This window comes from Phodopus roborovskii, unplaced genomic scaffold (genome assembly GCF_943737965.1).
Source record: "Phodopus roborovskii unplaced genomic scaffold, PHOROB, whole genome shotgun sequence".
NCBI lineage: Eukaryota > Metazoa > Chordata > Mammalia > Rodentia > Cricetidae > Phodopus > Phodopus roborovskii.
In genome coordinates this window covers 41,416,368-41,432,158 of record NW_026126410.1, presented here as the reverse complement: position 1 = coordinate 41,432,158, position 15,791 = coordinate 41,416,368, and the positions used below count along the sequence as shown (strand labels likewise).

The 15,791-nt window shown below is 41.2% G+C and overlaps 1 pseudogene; it reads left to right on the top strand.

Annotated features, from left to right (window-relative positions):
• Window positions 1-3,746: 3,746 nt before the first annotated feature.
• Window positions 3,747-15,791, top strand: part of LOC127220707 (zinc finger protein 728-like) — a 28,995-nt pseudogene continuing 16,950 nt past the window's right edge.

The following is a 15,791-nucleotide window of genomic DNA, read 5'->3' as shown; positions in this document are numbered from 1 at the left end:
TGTGGCTGAGGAAGTCATGATACTGATTTGACACATGTGGTGTCAATTTATCAAGGTTTTGTTTGTGTGTACGGGAGCATGTCCTCCTTTTCCTATGGAATGTGTATCCTTTCCCTACTCTCCTACCTCTCTCTCATTGCACAGTGCCTTTTGGTTTTGGATGGGGCTGAAGAAACATTGAAAAAGTTTCAAGGAGCAGATCTATAAGAAGTGCAACGGTAAAGAGTCTACTTCAGTAGATTTTTGTATCACGAAAGAGTATATAACTTTTTACATGGCTACTGGCAGGTGTTAACCATTTGTTTTTGTATATGAATTTAAATAGTGAGAAAACAATATTACTTCAAACACCATTTTCCACCTAAAGGTAAGACCTGAGATTTAAATGTTCTTTTTACCACAGCTTCTGTGTGTATCCCTGCCTTTCCTGGAACTCAGTAATAGACTAGCATGACTTCCATTTCAGTGATTCAGCTCTATTGGTTTCCTGAGCACTGGAATGAAAGGTGTGTGCTACCATGCCAAGTTTGAATTTTTTTAATTATATATACTTTCTATCATTTTACCAGTTGTGTGTATATGTATGTATGTGTGTGGGTATCAGTGTGTCTTTGTGTCCATCTTCTATACATGAGCTTGAAGATGTCAAATAGGGAAGTCAGATCCCCTAGAATTGCTGCTACTTGTGCTTGAGAGCCACCATATGCACACTGGAAAATGAACTCATGTCCCCTGCAAGAACAGTAAATTCTCTTAGTTACTGAACCACCTTTTTAGCCTACAAGAGTACATTTTAAAGTGATTGGACCACACATCACCTATAATGCAACATGCTAAAATGGGAGGAAATTGAAAAAGGTATTAAAATATTGTTATAGGCAATAAAGTTAAAATTGTCAACTTGGGCTAAGCAAACATATTTGGCCTAAGAATCCAGCTGTGGTATACTTTTCCACAACTATGCCTGAGTCTCTAACATCCTACTTGTAGGGTGTTCTGTGTTGCATGGGCAGGCTGAAGGATAGGTAACTCCAATATGAAATTTTAGGCCTGTGTGGCAGCAGGAAGGTCCAGCATCTGAGGATTAATCCTTGAACAGCCATTGGAAGTCATATTTAATGATTGTTACACAAAGTGGTATATTGAGTACCCAAGTTCCTCTTACTAAAGTCCTTGAGATATCTGTCTCCTGAAGGAAAGCAACAGACCCCTCCTACTGAGGTCTGTATTGTGATCCCATCCCTGCTACTTGGGTTTTTATTGTATACCACTGGCAGCACCCAACAATCCAAGAGCTTCAGGAGCTTCAGGAGTGCCACAGGCATCCTGTGACCAAAGTCACGCAAAGGCAGTAAAGTTCTTTCAGAAAGACAACTCTATGAACCACAGAAAACAATCACTGTTTTCCACAATAATTTCTTCAAGGTTAAAGTAGGTCTAGAAAAAAACTATTTCATTCTATTGTTTACCCTAGATACTGAAAAGCAACTATTAATTATAATGTTAACCCTAGATAAGGTGACTCTGTTAATGAGTGGGCTGTCTCTTAGTCTGTGCATGTCCAGTTTGTATTTGCATAATAGAAGCTCTTCAATTAAACAGGCACATTCCACTAGGAAGAAATGGAGACAACAGAACAGTTGTGAGTGAATGCTGCACATCTAAGATCACCACTTCTCATCTAAACCAGCAGCTTCCCAGTCGTGTTTCCATGTAACAGACACAAACACATGTGTACACATATACAAACACACACGTGTATACTCACATGCACAAACACACATGTACACACACATGTTCACTCAGTCATATGCACACACAGGTGCACACATTCACATGTACAAACACACATGTGCACACACTCCCAAACACATATTAGAATCCTAGCCGAGTTCAGCAATGCTAAGTTTTAAGGTGTCTGACAATGCGCTTCACTCAGTGCTAAGGTGGAGGTCAGAGCAAGCATGACCTCATTCTCAACAGACTCAATCAATCAAATGTCCAGGTGGTCGGGGTGGTGGTGGTGGGGTGCATGCCATTAATCCCAGCAATAGAGAGGCACAGGCAGGTGGAGCTCTATGAATTCCAGGCCATGTTGTGACTTTCAGGACAGGCCCCAAAACTACAGAGAAACCCTGTCTTTAAAAACAAACGTACAACAACAACAATAACAAAACCCCCAAACAATGAAAACAAAAAGTCCAGGTGGATGCATTGCTTGTTGACTTCAGGTTCTCTAAGTTGAGGATGCTCTTCTGAGTCACTGGATAAACACACTTCTTGTAATTAAGAAATTAATCTGAATTTTCCCACAGTCTCTGCTAAAAAGCAGCTTCACTGTCAATCAATGTCCATCATAGAAACATGAAGTCTTCCTAATGATGGGGTTTGTATCATTGTTTAACACATGAACTGCACAGAAACCTTCTAAACAAGAAATAGGCATTCTCAGTCCTCCATGGGTCAAATGTAGCTTCTTCTCTATGAGCTCACTCAATGGTGCTAAGAACACATTCCTGACTCCTTTTTTATGCGAGCAGGATTCATCTCTGTGTTCTGCTTAGCACAAATGAGGGAAGGTCACTGAAGATACTATTGATGTCAATTACGAACAGTGTCAGGATCAGAGAAGAGGGGGAAGTTCAATCAGGAATATGAAACGTAATGCAGAGGGAAATCCTACAGTGCATGACCGACCAGTATGTACACTCCAGTGTGATCCCAGGAGCTGTGCCCTCCTCCTGGGGGAGGTGCAGAGGAAGAAAGCCTGTGCTCAGAGAGCACCTGGTGCTAACTCCTTGCCTGAGTAGTGAGAAGCCAGGGAGGGGTGTGTGAGGTCTTTGTGGAAGAGCAGACCCTGAATTTATATTTATTACACAGGTTAATAGGTGAACGTGTGGGAAAGGAATATACAGATAGACAGAATGATCTGAGATGGATTCAGGAATTTCATTGCAAGCAAACGTCAGGGATCTGCAGTTTCCATTTTGTTCAATGACTTTAAACATCTCTGTACCTGACCCATGCCCTTCACTATGTGGATTCCAGGGTTCATATAAACCCCATTCCACCTGTGGAGTCTGTTCCATGCATGGCTCTCACTGTGTCAGCACAGGTGACCAAGGATTATTGATTTTTTTTCTGGGTACTAAACCAAAGCCGCCTTTATTATAGCTAAGTGCTTTATCCTGAGCTAGTTCACTGTCCATGTTCTACATTTTGTTTAGGTATAAGGCATCTATAAATTGTCATTCTGTCATTCTGGTTCTGTCTTTGGCACCTACGACACTGGATGACAGGCAGGGTCACCAAGGGCGGCTTCAAAAAGCATCTTGAAAAGATGATGCTCAGTCCTACATTAGCTTCCTGATTCCTTGTTTTAAGTAAAACAGATGAATCTGAGTTTCCATGCGGTAGTTAAGATCTCATAGTAAGTAGACCTGAGCTTTAACATCAGAACCTTTCAGCGGAAATGCCTAGGAAATGCGGTAAACAAGACCGTGAAAGGCTTGGCTCGCAGGCTAACATCGGGTGCTGAGATCGCAGGACTGAAACAGCGCGAATCCCTTGCTGTCCCTGTGATCAATTCTGTTTCTTTCCAACTTCACCTGTGCAGAGTGGGCCAGGAATCCAAGGCCGGAAGTCCTTCGCCCTGCCTTGTGGGAAATGTAGTTCCGAGATCTGTGACGTCAGAAGAATGGTTTCTGGACAGGGAACTTCCTTGCTCAGTCTCCTTAGCTTCTCCCCAATGTTCGGTTCGTGTCCTGCTCAGCGCTGCGCTTGGATCTCTGCCATGGAGGTTGGTGCAGGGTGCAGCGCTGTCCTGCAGATCTGAGGGACTGTGCAAGGTGGCGGGTCCTGCTTGGAGGGAGCTGACTCGGGCTGGTTAGGAGGCAGGAGAGGCTGACCTGGAGGTGCTGCTGTGCTGATCTGGGCTGGACCCCTGCACCTGGGTGCAGGTTTGACAGGGGAGAGGGCACCATGGCAGAGCCACGTGCTGGGGGTGTCCAGTCTCTTAGCATGCCCTGCTGCCCGAGTCCACCTGTGCTCCTGGGACTGGAGCGCTGCGTCAATAGTCAAGGATTGGAGAAAGTGGGAGAGAACAGGGTTTCAAGGGCAGTGAGGGTCTGTGACTCTCCTGTCTGTGGTAGGAAGGGAGCTTACTACCCTGCTTGGCTTGGGAAGCATGCTCTCCCTAGTTAACCCTGGCTAACCCTGGCTCAGATATCTCAGGAGTTGTAGAACACGTGGGTTTTCTGTCCACTCCTGAATTTATTGCCGGTCTAGGACTGCTGGTTTGAGCTGGTAGAGGTTCCTAAAGTTACTGTTTTACACAGACAGATTGTTCTGTGAACGTTCTTGGTTTAAGGGATGTGACTCCCTGTACAGCCCTCAGAACCGAATCCCCCAATTAACATTCCTATACACACACATAATAATCTTATAAATGGTGTGATTCTAGGTCTGCTTAGTCCAAGCAATTACCAATTCTATACTGCCAAGTGAAAAACACTAGAGAGACATTCCGCATCTATTTCTGAGACTGTTTGATGTTAGAAATTTAGGTTTCTTTTCAGATGGGAGAGGGGACTTGGTATGATGAGAGCAATGGACCTGACGATTGTTGGGAGGGGGCTTGAATGTCTCTGAGAAATGGCTTTGCTGATCTGTGTACAAGGCTGTGTACAAGGTCCTGTTTTCACATGTTTTCCTTCTGTGTCTTTACCGACAGTGTCTAAACTCTCTTAAACATACTTGGTCAGTGAATGTGGCATCCATGTCCACTGATGCTCCATGATGAGTTCTAGAAAGATATATCCATTTTTTTTTTTCTGTGCTAGAGACAATATAAGATGAGTTTGGAAGGCTGTGGCTCACTGTGGTTACTACTGGTACCTGTTATGCTGTTGCATATTTTGTTACTTTTCAGTCAAACCTAGTGTTCCTGTGCTGCAGACTGGCTCATGACGTTCAAGTCTCCTTTTAGGAAACATGGGCTTCAAATCATCTTGTCATATTTACTGGAATTCTCAGTGACTTTCCAACCATATATAAAATAATAGACACTTCCTATTGCAAATTTGTATGGAAAATAATATCTTTCTGTAAAGTGAGAAAAGCACACTGCCTTCTACATCAAAACAACTTCCTTACAATGTCAAGATGATGTAGCAGCATGCTCCTACATACCTACAGGTTGTCTATTCTGTGGTTCATCCCTGTCATCTCTGCATTTCAGGGAGGAGGTAGGAACCCTAGAGTTCAAAGTCATCCTCTGCTTCATAGCAAATTCAAGGTGACTCTAGGCTCCATGAGACCCTGTGATTTAAAGGATTCTTTAAAACATAGTTTATTGGGTGTGGTAATTACTTCTGATTCCTCTCACTTCTGTGCACCAGCAACCTAATAGAGATCCATCCAATTGACAACTTGCCAGTTTCCAAAACTTATGCACATGCCCATAGTAATTCTACTGACTGTGTTTCACATTTAATTTACGATTATTTCATTAGCATCCTTTTTTTTAAGGACACCATGTGCTGGTGATTAGATGCTTGTTTGCATTTACTGTGTAGGGAAGGGTTCTCATTACCTTTCTTAACTATTCCTCAACACTTGCATGGAATGTTAATTGTCCTTGCATATTCATTTCTGTTATTTTCTGTCACAACCTCATGCTGTCTTATCTGAAATGTTTTATCTGGCTTCATCCCCTCTGATCTCAGACTTCCTCCATTTGCCCATTTCCATCCTGGCAGTTGTCCTTGACTGATGCAGTTCCCTTTGGTTTACATTCCCACCTATTTGTTTAAAGCTTGAAGGCCTTCCCAAGTCCTTACACTATTAATCCTCACACCTAGGTTCACTTGTGTGTGAAATGCTTCTTACTGTCAGCCTGAACAGAATTCCAGCTTTTCAACTGGAAAATGACACCCACATCTACCACTGGCCTTCTCATGATATTGTCACCGTGCAGCCAGTAAACAAAACTGGCTTCCTCTTCCTCCTCCTTCCTCAGAGTGGAGCCCAGAGTGCAGTCCTGCCCCTTTGTCCCAGGCTCTTCCTGCTGACCAGGATCCTAATGTGAGTGATGACATGAGTGGAGATAATGGTTTTTGTAGACTCTTTGACAAGCCTGGGAAAACTCTGAAGTGACCTTGTGTTGGGTATGACATTCAGTTCCTGGTGTTGGCTGTGTACATGTTAGAGGCCATGTAGGGAAAACACACATGTTATTTGAACAGATTTTTATCACAGTCAGAAAAAACACATAGGGAATAAACTTGAAAAGCACAGGTTGAAGTCATTTTCTGCTTTTGAGTTAAAACATTTCTGTCAGTGAATCCAATGACAGTTTTCAACCTCAATGGCATATTTTGAGTTGAAAAGTATGTGTCAGTTTGTCTGGCAGACAATAAAAAAAAACTGTATTCAGTTGTTTTCTTGTTTGTGGTAGCTATAGAAAAACATGTCAGCTGGAAAAGAATGCAAACCTTGAGTGTTTCCAGGGTGAAGTCCACTCTTCATTAGGAAGAGGCAATAACCATATACTGAATATTTAAAATTTACCTTTATACTTACACACCTAAGATGGAAATTTACAAACTATCTAATGTAAAGTCAATTAAAAACATATCCAATATATCTCTATGTTCTCCATTGTCTTTTCAGTATTGCAGTCAAATGCTCTAAGTCAAAGTAGTACCAAATTTGCTAAAACAGCAATGAATGATTGCACTATGTCACACATGTCACACACAATGGAGATCCTGGACAGAGGCCTGTGAATTGGCTCTTCATGCTGTTTCTAATGTGTTCTGCAATCAATAGATACACTAGGTCTGAAATGAAAAGTTATAGTTGTTAGAGACTGATCTAGAGTCCTCTTTTGCGTTCTTTGCAGTCTCACAATCTCCTGGTAGTTAGAGTTGTCTGGCTCCTCTAAAAAAAGAAATGCAAGTGTCTTCCAACTTCTACTCTCTTGCAGAGTGCACGGCTGTGGGCTGTGAGGTGCTGCACAGCCCAGTCACGTGACATCTGTCTTGTGACTGCGTTTGGTTTATTTGCACAGACATTTCTTGAATGTCATATTATAAAGATTATGGCAATCAGACATCTCCCCAAAACAGGGCCAGGCAATGCTCCAGGTTCCCACTGGGGCATCTTCTCCAGTTAGCATGCTTTGGAAGCTTCGCAGGGTTGATTCATATCTACTATGAATTCCTTCAGGTTTGTGGCAGGTTGGGAAGATGGCTGTGGTGGAGGTTCAGGAGTTCTTTGAGAGAATCAGCTAGTGACTGGCACTGACAATCGGCCATGTGTGAATTCAGCAATGAAGCAGTCATCCAAATCCACACAGAGGCTGGTGTCCCATGCCTAGGGAGCACAGTAGGCCCACTGTCTAGTTTTAGTCCTTGAAGACTTTGGGTTTGTCAGCTGAAGGCTTACCAGGCTCACCTGTGTAGAGAAATGCATGCCATATTGTACACAGGTAGATAAACAAATGCCATGCTGTACGAGTGCACATAATTTGGAGAATTGTTTTTTTAATTGCTCTGTGTGTTCTCTGAATCCACGTCAGGTCATCAGACTGGATTTCAAGCACCTTTTCTGTTGAGCCATCCCACAGGTCTTTCAAGTTCTTAAACATCTTCATGCACTTGTAACCCGATAGCCTCTCTTTGCCAAGACTTCCTTCCACTGCAGGGTGTGTGGTGTTGGGGCTTTATTGTTTGCCGTTCAGTAAGACATTTTCAACCACATCCTGAGCATTTCATACATTAGTGCATGTTTGATTTTTAATGTTCTTACTTACATTTGTGATTTTTATTCTGCGGGTATTAGTTTTGTTTACTAGTCTGAATTCACATTCTGAACATTAGCATAGGTCTTACATTCAGAGTCCATTTGTAGTTTTGTTGTTTGTCTTTCCCTTTTTCTGTTTCCTGTTCCTATTTACTGCTCAGTCCTTAGAATGCTTATTGATATTATGCTTTTAAGAATCCCAGTGACCCCTCCAGTTAGAATCCTAAGGGCCTCTCTAACATGGTATAGGAACCTGTCACTTGGGCTGCAGGCTCTTCTTGTTGGCTTGACTCTACCACTCAAGATGCCAATGCCTTTCTCATTGGCTCCCTGAGGAATTAGTTTCGTGGTCAGGCTGAAATGAGATAGGCATTAGATGTGTGCTCTACTTTTAACATCCCTAAGAATGAGCCAGAAAATTGGAGACTATCCAGCAAGTCCTGCCTTGCTAGTGCACATGAATGAGGCTTGAGCAAGCATAGCACCATGAATTTCCTTCTGTCTACCTCTTGTTCCTGGAAATTGAACCTCACACATCTGAGCAAGAATTTTTCCCCTGAACGGTTTCCCAGCCCCTTTTCCTTTTACTTCAATGCACTCTTCTTTAGATTACCATCTTTTGCTGTGCCAAAGCTCATTAACAATCTGTGGGTTTCTCATAAAAGTTTATTCTGGCACATCTCATCTTAGAAGATGGGCAGTAGTTGGGTTTTTAATGGAATCTTAAGATGTGACAGTGTTATCTTTCCTTTGGATCAATAAGCTTTGTGTGCATCAGTTAGTAAAAGAACATTGGAAAGGAAATCCATCCAGCTCCCAATCTAGCACAATGTTATGGAAATGGAGTGTTGTGAAATAATCTTTTTGTACACTGTGAAGTGGTGTCACTTGGGTTGGTTTAATAAAAAAACAGAATGGACAATAGCTAGACAGGATTTTGGGTGCAGAGAGGATTCTGGGAAGAAGGGCAGAGACTTAAGGAGTCACCAGTCAGACAGAGAGGAAGCAGCATCGGCAGTACAGGGTAAAGGCCCCGAAACAAAAAGTAAATTGCTAAAAAATTGTTTAACTTAAGTTGTAAGAACTAGTTAGTCACTATTGGTAAACCTTTTGTAATTAATAATAAGTCTCCATGTTATGATTTGAGAGCTGACTTGTGGGACAGAAATACTCAACTACAAATAGCAAGATATTCTGATACTCCCAAGACTGTCAATAAAATTTGCTTTGAATCAGAGTGTGGAGCTAGCTACTAGCTGACCAAAATTAACCATAACAGTTTTGGATGACTGAGGACAGATAGAGAGACAGAAATCAGTAGTGTGGGGCTTAGAGAGGGTGTCAGTGTTTTTTTTGGGGGGTATGCAGTTGAAGACTAGATAGTTACTGTTTTCATTGTTACCAAATTCAGAAAAGAATCCACAAAAGAGGTGTAAAGTGTATAAGGCTGAGAGACATAAAAGTTTGAATTGTTTATCTAAAAAATGTCTTAATGTCTAAAGATAGTTTTGGGTTGGTAGTACAAGTTAGGATAGAAAGTGGATTAGGTACAAAAGTTTAAGCTCATCAAGAGAGGATAGATAATGAAATACTTTTCTCTCAATTTACTAAATACTAATGGATTGGACATTATGGATGCAATTCTTATTTAATAATTACTCTTCTTGTATGTAGTTTTACTGTGTTAGAGATTAAAAAACTTTCCTTTTTATTTAGACAAAAAGGGGGACATGTTGTGGAATAATATTTTGTACACTGGAAAATGTAACTAGAATTGGTTTAATAAAAAGCTGAATGGTCAATAGCTAGGCAGGATTTCCAGGCATAGAGGATGCTGGGAAGAAGAAAGGTGGAATCACCAGCTAAAGAAGGAGGTCATGTAGAAGACGAAGTAACAAGCCACAAGCCACATGGCAGCATGTAAATTAATAGTAACGGATTAATTTTAGTTATGAGAGCTAGTTAGAAACCAGCCCAAGCTATTGGCTAGACTTTTGTAATTAATAATAAGAATCCATATGGTTATTTGGGAGTTGGCAGACAGGACGTAGAAAGACTTGCAACAGTGGAGAGTATTTAGAAGAAGCTTCTTCTCTACAAGAGGAACTCCTGTACAATTAGAAAGGAGAAATACAAGTTTCAGAATCACAAGTGGACACATTAAAAACCGGCAAAGCCCTAAGGATTCACCTACTCTAAGGAAGGGGGGAAGGCTGTAAGGAAGAGAAAAGTATCTGTGAGGGAGACTTGCTGGCAATGGCACAAGAAACACAGTTGTAGCTTCTAGAAAGTCAGTGAAGGGACCTAGCTCCTAAGTGAGAACTACAAGAATTTCAGGTATAAATTCTAGAAAATTCTTAGTCTTACTATGAAGTAGCAAACAGTCTGATTAATAGAACTCACTCTGTGTACATAGTCACATTCCTCTCCATCATACTGGAAACAGGCATTTTAATCTGTTCTAAGTTCAGTGATTTGATTTCGTGTTATTTGTTTTTGTGACTTTGTCCTTAGCGAGATGTACTATGATATCTGAATAGACTTGTCCATATCTAGGATTCCCCCCCCCCCCGGGGAACTGTGATCATTGTGGTGGTTTGAATGAGAATGGCCCTCATAGGCTCGAATATTTGAATGCTTAGTCAACAGGGAGTAGATCATTTTCTGTGCATGGTTGTTTTGCTAGTGTGCATATCTGAGAGTTGTCTGAGCCTCGGGAGCTGGATTTTAGACAGTTGTGAGCAGCCACATGACTTCTGTGAATCAACCCCAAGTCTTTTGGAAGAGCAGCTAGTGCTTTCTAAACTGTTGAGCCATCTCTCCAGCTCCAACATTCTGTCTTGTAGATGCAATCATTACCCATTTTATCCTTCTTAAAAGTATAATACACACAGGAGTTTCTAGGATCTCCTGTCATCCACTCCATTTAAACATGAGTTCCATGTAACATCACATTAGTACATCATACCCATTTAGGGATATTGCCTACCTATATCAAATGCATAGCTCTCCTCCAAATCTGGGTAGCCTATAGATTTGTATGCAGAAGCACACATGCGTCTTGGTATTTACGTAATTACTGACAGTTTTAATAAACACCATGATTCTTTTTTCTGTATTTCAGGATATGTCATTCTGGGATGTGGCCATTTATTTCTCCGCAGAGGAGTGGGAATGCCTGGGTCCTGCTCAGTGGAATCTGTACAGGGATGTGATGGTGGAGAATTTCAGCAACCTTGTGTTCCTAGGTGAGGGTCACATCTTCAGTTTTAACGTTTTCCCCTTATAAACGAGGAGGGTGGTACTCAGGACCACAGACCCCAAGTACCTTAAAGCCTTCTGATGTGGCCATCACATAACACACGCAGAACTAACCCTCTACAATTCTTTGTATTATCTTCTCATTCTCTGTGCACACAATCCCAGAGAGAGAACATGTTATTTCCCAGGAGAACACTCTAACAATGTTGTTCACCCTTTCCACAAACTAGGTCTTGCTTCCTGTAAGCCATACCTGGTGACATTTCTGGAGCAAAGACAAGAGCTTTCAGATATGAAGAGACAAGAGGCAGCTGCTATGCCGACAGGTGTGTAGGAATGAGGGGACAGAGTGGGAGGCCAGAGAGCTATGTCTTGCCTTGTGTGTTGAAATGTGATGTTCTAATGGAACTCATTTTTTAATGGTCTCCCTTTCTGTCTTTGATGTCAGTGAAGATTTCTGTCAGGTGTTTATGATTCTTTGAGTGTCCTGAGCTTTTCTCTCCTCCCCCCCCAGGTCAGCTTGTGTTTACTGTCATTTCCAAATGAACTTTACTTACTGTGTATACATTGTCTTAGGTATTTATTCTCTTCATAAGATATACATAAAACCTTATGTCTTAAGTCCTTATATTATTTAATACTGTTATGAACAGTCAGTCTTCTTATATAACCAAACATTCTAACCTTCCCAAAACATATATACACTTGACTATGATGCTTTTTGTTTATCTATTCACAAAATTTCTATATTTTAAGTGGACCCTTTTTCATTAGCGTAATTCTTTTAAGGGTTTTCTTGATTGTTGATGTTGTACCTTCCTTACATGTTTCACTTTGACTAATAATGCTTTGTTTCTATGTTCTATGTTGTTATGATCTTCTTGTTTCAGTGCAAGGATACATGATTTCTACCTAGTGTGTTTTTGAACAAGGTTCCACTGAATACAGGCGTAGCTTTTTTTCATAGAAAACTTTACCTGTGAGTAAATGTCTCCATTTTGAAAATAAGCATCATAAACACAAAGAATGTTGCTCTGCTTTTATTCATATTTCAACTTTTACTCAACAGGAACAAAATCCTATACATGTGAAGAATGTGGTAAGGCCTTCAGCTGGAACTCACACCTTATTAAACACCAGAGAATTCACTTGGGAGTGAAGCCCTACAGGTGTGAAGAATGTGGTAAGGCCTTCAGTGCTCCATCCTTACTTTCTGTGCACCAGAGAATTCATACAGAAGAGAAGTCCTACAAATGTGAAGAGTGTGGCAAAATGTATTACTATTCCTCAAAGCTTAAGGAGCATCAAAAAAGTCACTCTCAGGAGAAACCCTACAAGTGTGAAGTGTGTGGCAAGGCCTTCAGGTCTTCCTCACATCTCTCTACTCACTTGGGAATCCATTCTGGAGAGAAACCCTACAAATGTGAAGTATGTATCAAGGTCTTTAGAACTCCCTGGCAACTTTCTAGTCATGTGAGAGTCCATTCTGGAGAGAAACCCTACAAGTGTGAAGAATGTGGCAAAGGCTTCTCTACTCAGTCATACCTTTCTCAACACAAATTAGCTCACACCGGGGAGAAACCTTACAAGTGTGAAGAGTGCGGGAAACTGTTTTACTGTACCAAAAACCTTAAGGAACATCAAAGAATTCATTCTGGAGAGAAACCCTACAAGTGTAAAGACTGTGGCAGAGATTTCAGAACGTACACAGCACGTTCTAAACACCAGAGAATTCACACTGGAGAGAAACGTTACAAGTGTGGAGAATGTGGCAAGGCCTTCCACCAGTCTTCTGGTCTTAAACAACATCAAAGGATCCATCTGTGAGAGGAAGTACAGAGTTGTCGTTTGCACTAACCAAGAACTTTAAAAACACCTATTAATTCATACTGGCGAGAAATGCCGATAGTGTAAAAAAAAAAAAAAATGTTGCCAACTGTTTAATGAGCTTTGTAAAGTTTCTCAACACAAGGTGGTTCAAACTTCATTGAAATAATACAAATGTTAAAATGTTCACAAAATGTTTTATACTTCTTCAGACCTTAAAAGATATATATATATACATTTATGTATATATATATATATAAAATCATTCTGACTAGAAATCCTATATGTGTGGGAATGTGGGGAAGCCTTTGGAAGCATGCATACCTTACCCAGCATAGACGAATCAGGAGTGGAGGACAGCTGTACACACGTGAGGAATGTGGTGAAGAGCTCTGACCAGAATTTGTCCTGGAGAGAGGCAGGACAACTGTGGAGGGGGCGACAGTGCTTTTAAAGGACCCTCACACCTTAAACAAAAGGAAAGCACACACATACTGAGCACCCACCTTCCAAATGTGAAGGATATTGAAATGCTTACTCAGCCCTCGTTGAACATCAAGGAAGTCACACATGAGAGATTCTCTGTAAATGTATAACACATGGCGGTGTGTTTAGCTGCTTTTTATTCTTCTGCAAGAGTCACAGGCTTTACTGTGGTAAAGAGCACTACAAATGCTAAGTAAGATCGTGGCAGTCCCACCACCTGACTTTCATACCCAAAGTACCCTAAAGTGTCCCCAAAGACATCGTACTAGAGGGAAACTCTGCACACTCAAATGATGTGGAAACAACCTAAAAATATTTTCATCACCATCAGCACCGAAGAATCTGCATTGATGAGAAGCTCCTCAATGAAGATGTCCAATTTGTTTCTGCTCTCTGCTTCACACGGCCAAGCAGTATGTGATAGAGTCTCAGTCTGGATCTGATTGACCGTGACCATGTTTATGGGGTATTTTCTTTCTTTTTTTAAAATTAAATTTTTTTAAAAAAAATTTTTTATTTAAATTAAACACATTCTTATTTTACATACCAATCTAGTTCCCTCTCCCTCCTGTCCTTCCATGCCCCCCCATCACACCCCCATTTACTCCCCAGGGAGGGTGAGGTCTCCCAAAGGGTAATCATCAAAGTCTGTCACATTATTTGGGGCAGGGCTTAGGTCCTCTCCCGTGTATCTGGGCTGAAAGAGTATTCTATGAATATAAACCAATTAATGATGATGCCGGTGCACCTTGGCTGTGCCACACCTGAGCAGGTGGTCCTGATGGTAGACAAATGCTGGTTGAGCCGAAGCCAAAGTACATAAGCCAGAAAGTAGCATACCTCTCGCGTTTCTGCACCACTTGCTGCCTTAGATTTCTGCTGTATTCTCCTGCCCTGGCTTCCATGGATGAAGCCAGTGAACCGAATAACCTCTCTTCTCCCTTAAGTAGCCTTGATTGTAGTGTTTATCACACCAACAGAAATCAAACTATGTAAAGAATGAGGGGCAGTATTCCAATCTTTCTATCCTAGTTATCCTCAGAGCCTCTCTCCTGGAAAATAATCTTCCAATAAATGATGAGTGAATTCAAATGAAACAGAGACCTTCTACACATGACTCTGAGAGAAACTTTGCCCAACATGCAAACATCATAGAGCAAATTATAGCAGAAAGCATCATGTAAAGTCAAATTGTGTAGCAAAGTCTTGTCATTCCTCAGTAATGAATATAAGGAAATTAATGTAGGAAATCAATATTGTTAAATAGAATGTTAAAAAACACGAGGGATTGCTTGAAATTAATGTAACATTGTTTAATGTGATGGAAAGAATCAAGTCACAGATATCACAACCATTCAGGCCACTCAGGTCTGAGGATATCATCTTGTTACAAAACCAAATTATTGCGTGGTCCAAGATACTGGAGATGCCAGGAGTTTGAAGGAAGTAAGTATAGGACCAGGTAGGACAGACACTGTATATGTTTCAGGTGAAGCTGGAAAGGTGGGAGCCACCCAAGTCGACATCAGTGCAGCAGAATTCCCAGATGTGAGGACTGGAGTTATCAGACTGGGTGTTTGCCTCCTGGAGTTTGGTCTGATCCTTCCTTGCTGTGCTTTGATTATTCTGTTTTAGAGTGGGAATTGTAGAAGTGTGCCATTTGTTTTTATGTTGTAGAACCTCACTTAAGACATTGCCCAGAGTCTCAGATGAGATGTGCGCTGAGGGTCTTTTCAACTCTTGAAATTGTTCAGTAGTTTGTGGTCCTGTCTAGTTGAATCCCATTTTACTTATGAGATGAATGTAAGTTTGGGGGGAAGGGAGGGAATGTTATGATAGAGAGCTGTGTAGTTGGAGCTAACTTGATGGCTTTGGGAGAAAGCTTGATTGCCACAAGACCCAAAGCCATATTTGTATTCTCAGTACTCTCATAATAGAAAGAGGGATTATCTCTGAAGGTTGTTCTCTGACCTTCGTTCATGGGTACACACACACACACACACACACACACACACACACACACACACACACACACACACACTATAAAATAAACTTAAACTTTTGGATTTCCTGTAGACAAGGGATGGAGAAGTAATGCTTAAGTCTCAGTTGTTAATACAATGACATGTATGATCATGTGATAGACAAGTCTCTGTACATTCCTTTGCAGGAATTATCTTCATTAGTTTATTGGAGGTCAGAAGACTTGTAGACTATGGGTGGAAACATCTATTTAGCTGAGATCCTGCATGGTATAAGGATAATAATCCTGCATGGTATAAATAATAATTCTATCTCTTGCTTCCTGACTGTGGGTGAAATTGGACCAGCTGCATCAAGCTCCTCCTGTCTTAACTTTCTTACTGTGGAAAACAGTGTCCTTGAACCATGGTCCTATTTAAACCCTTTTT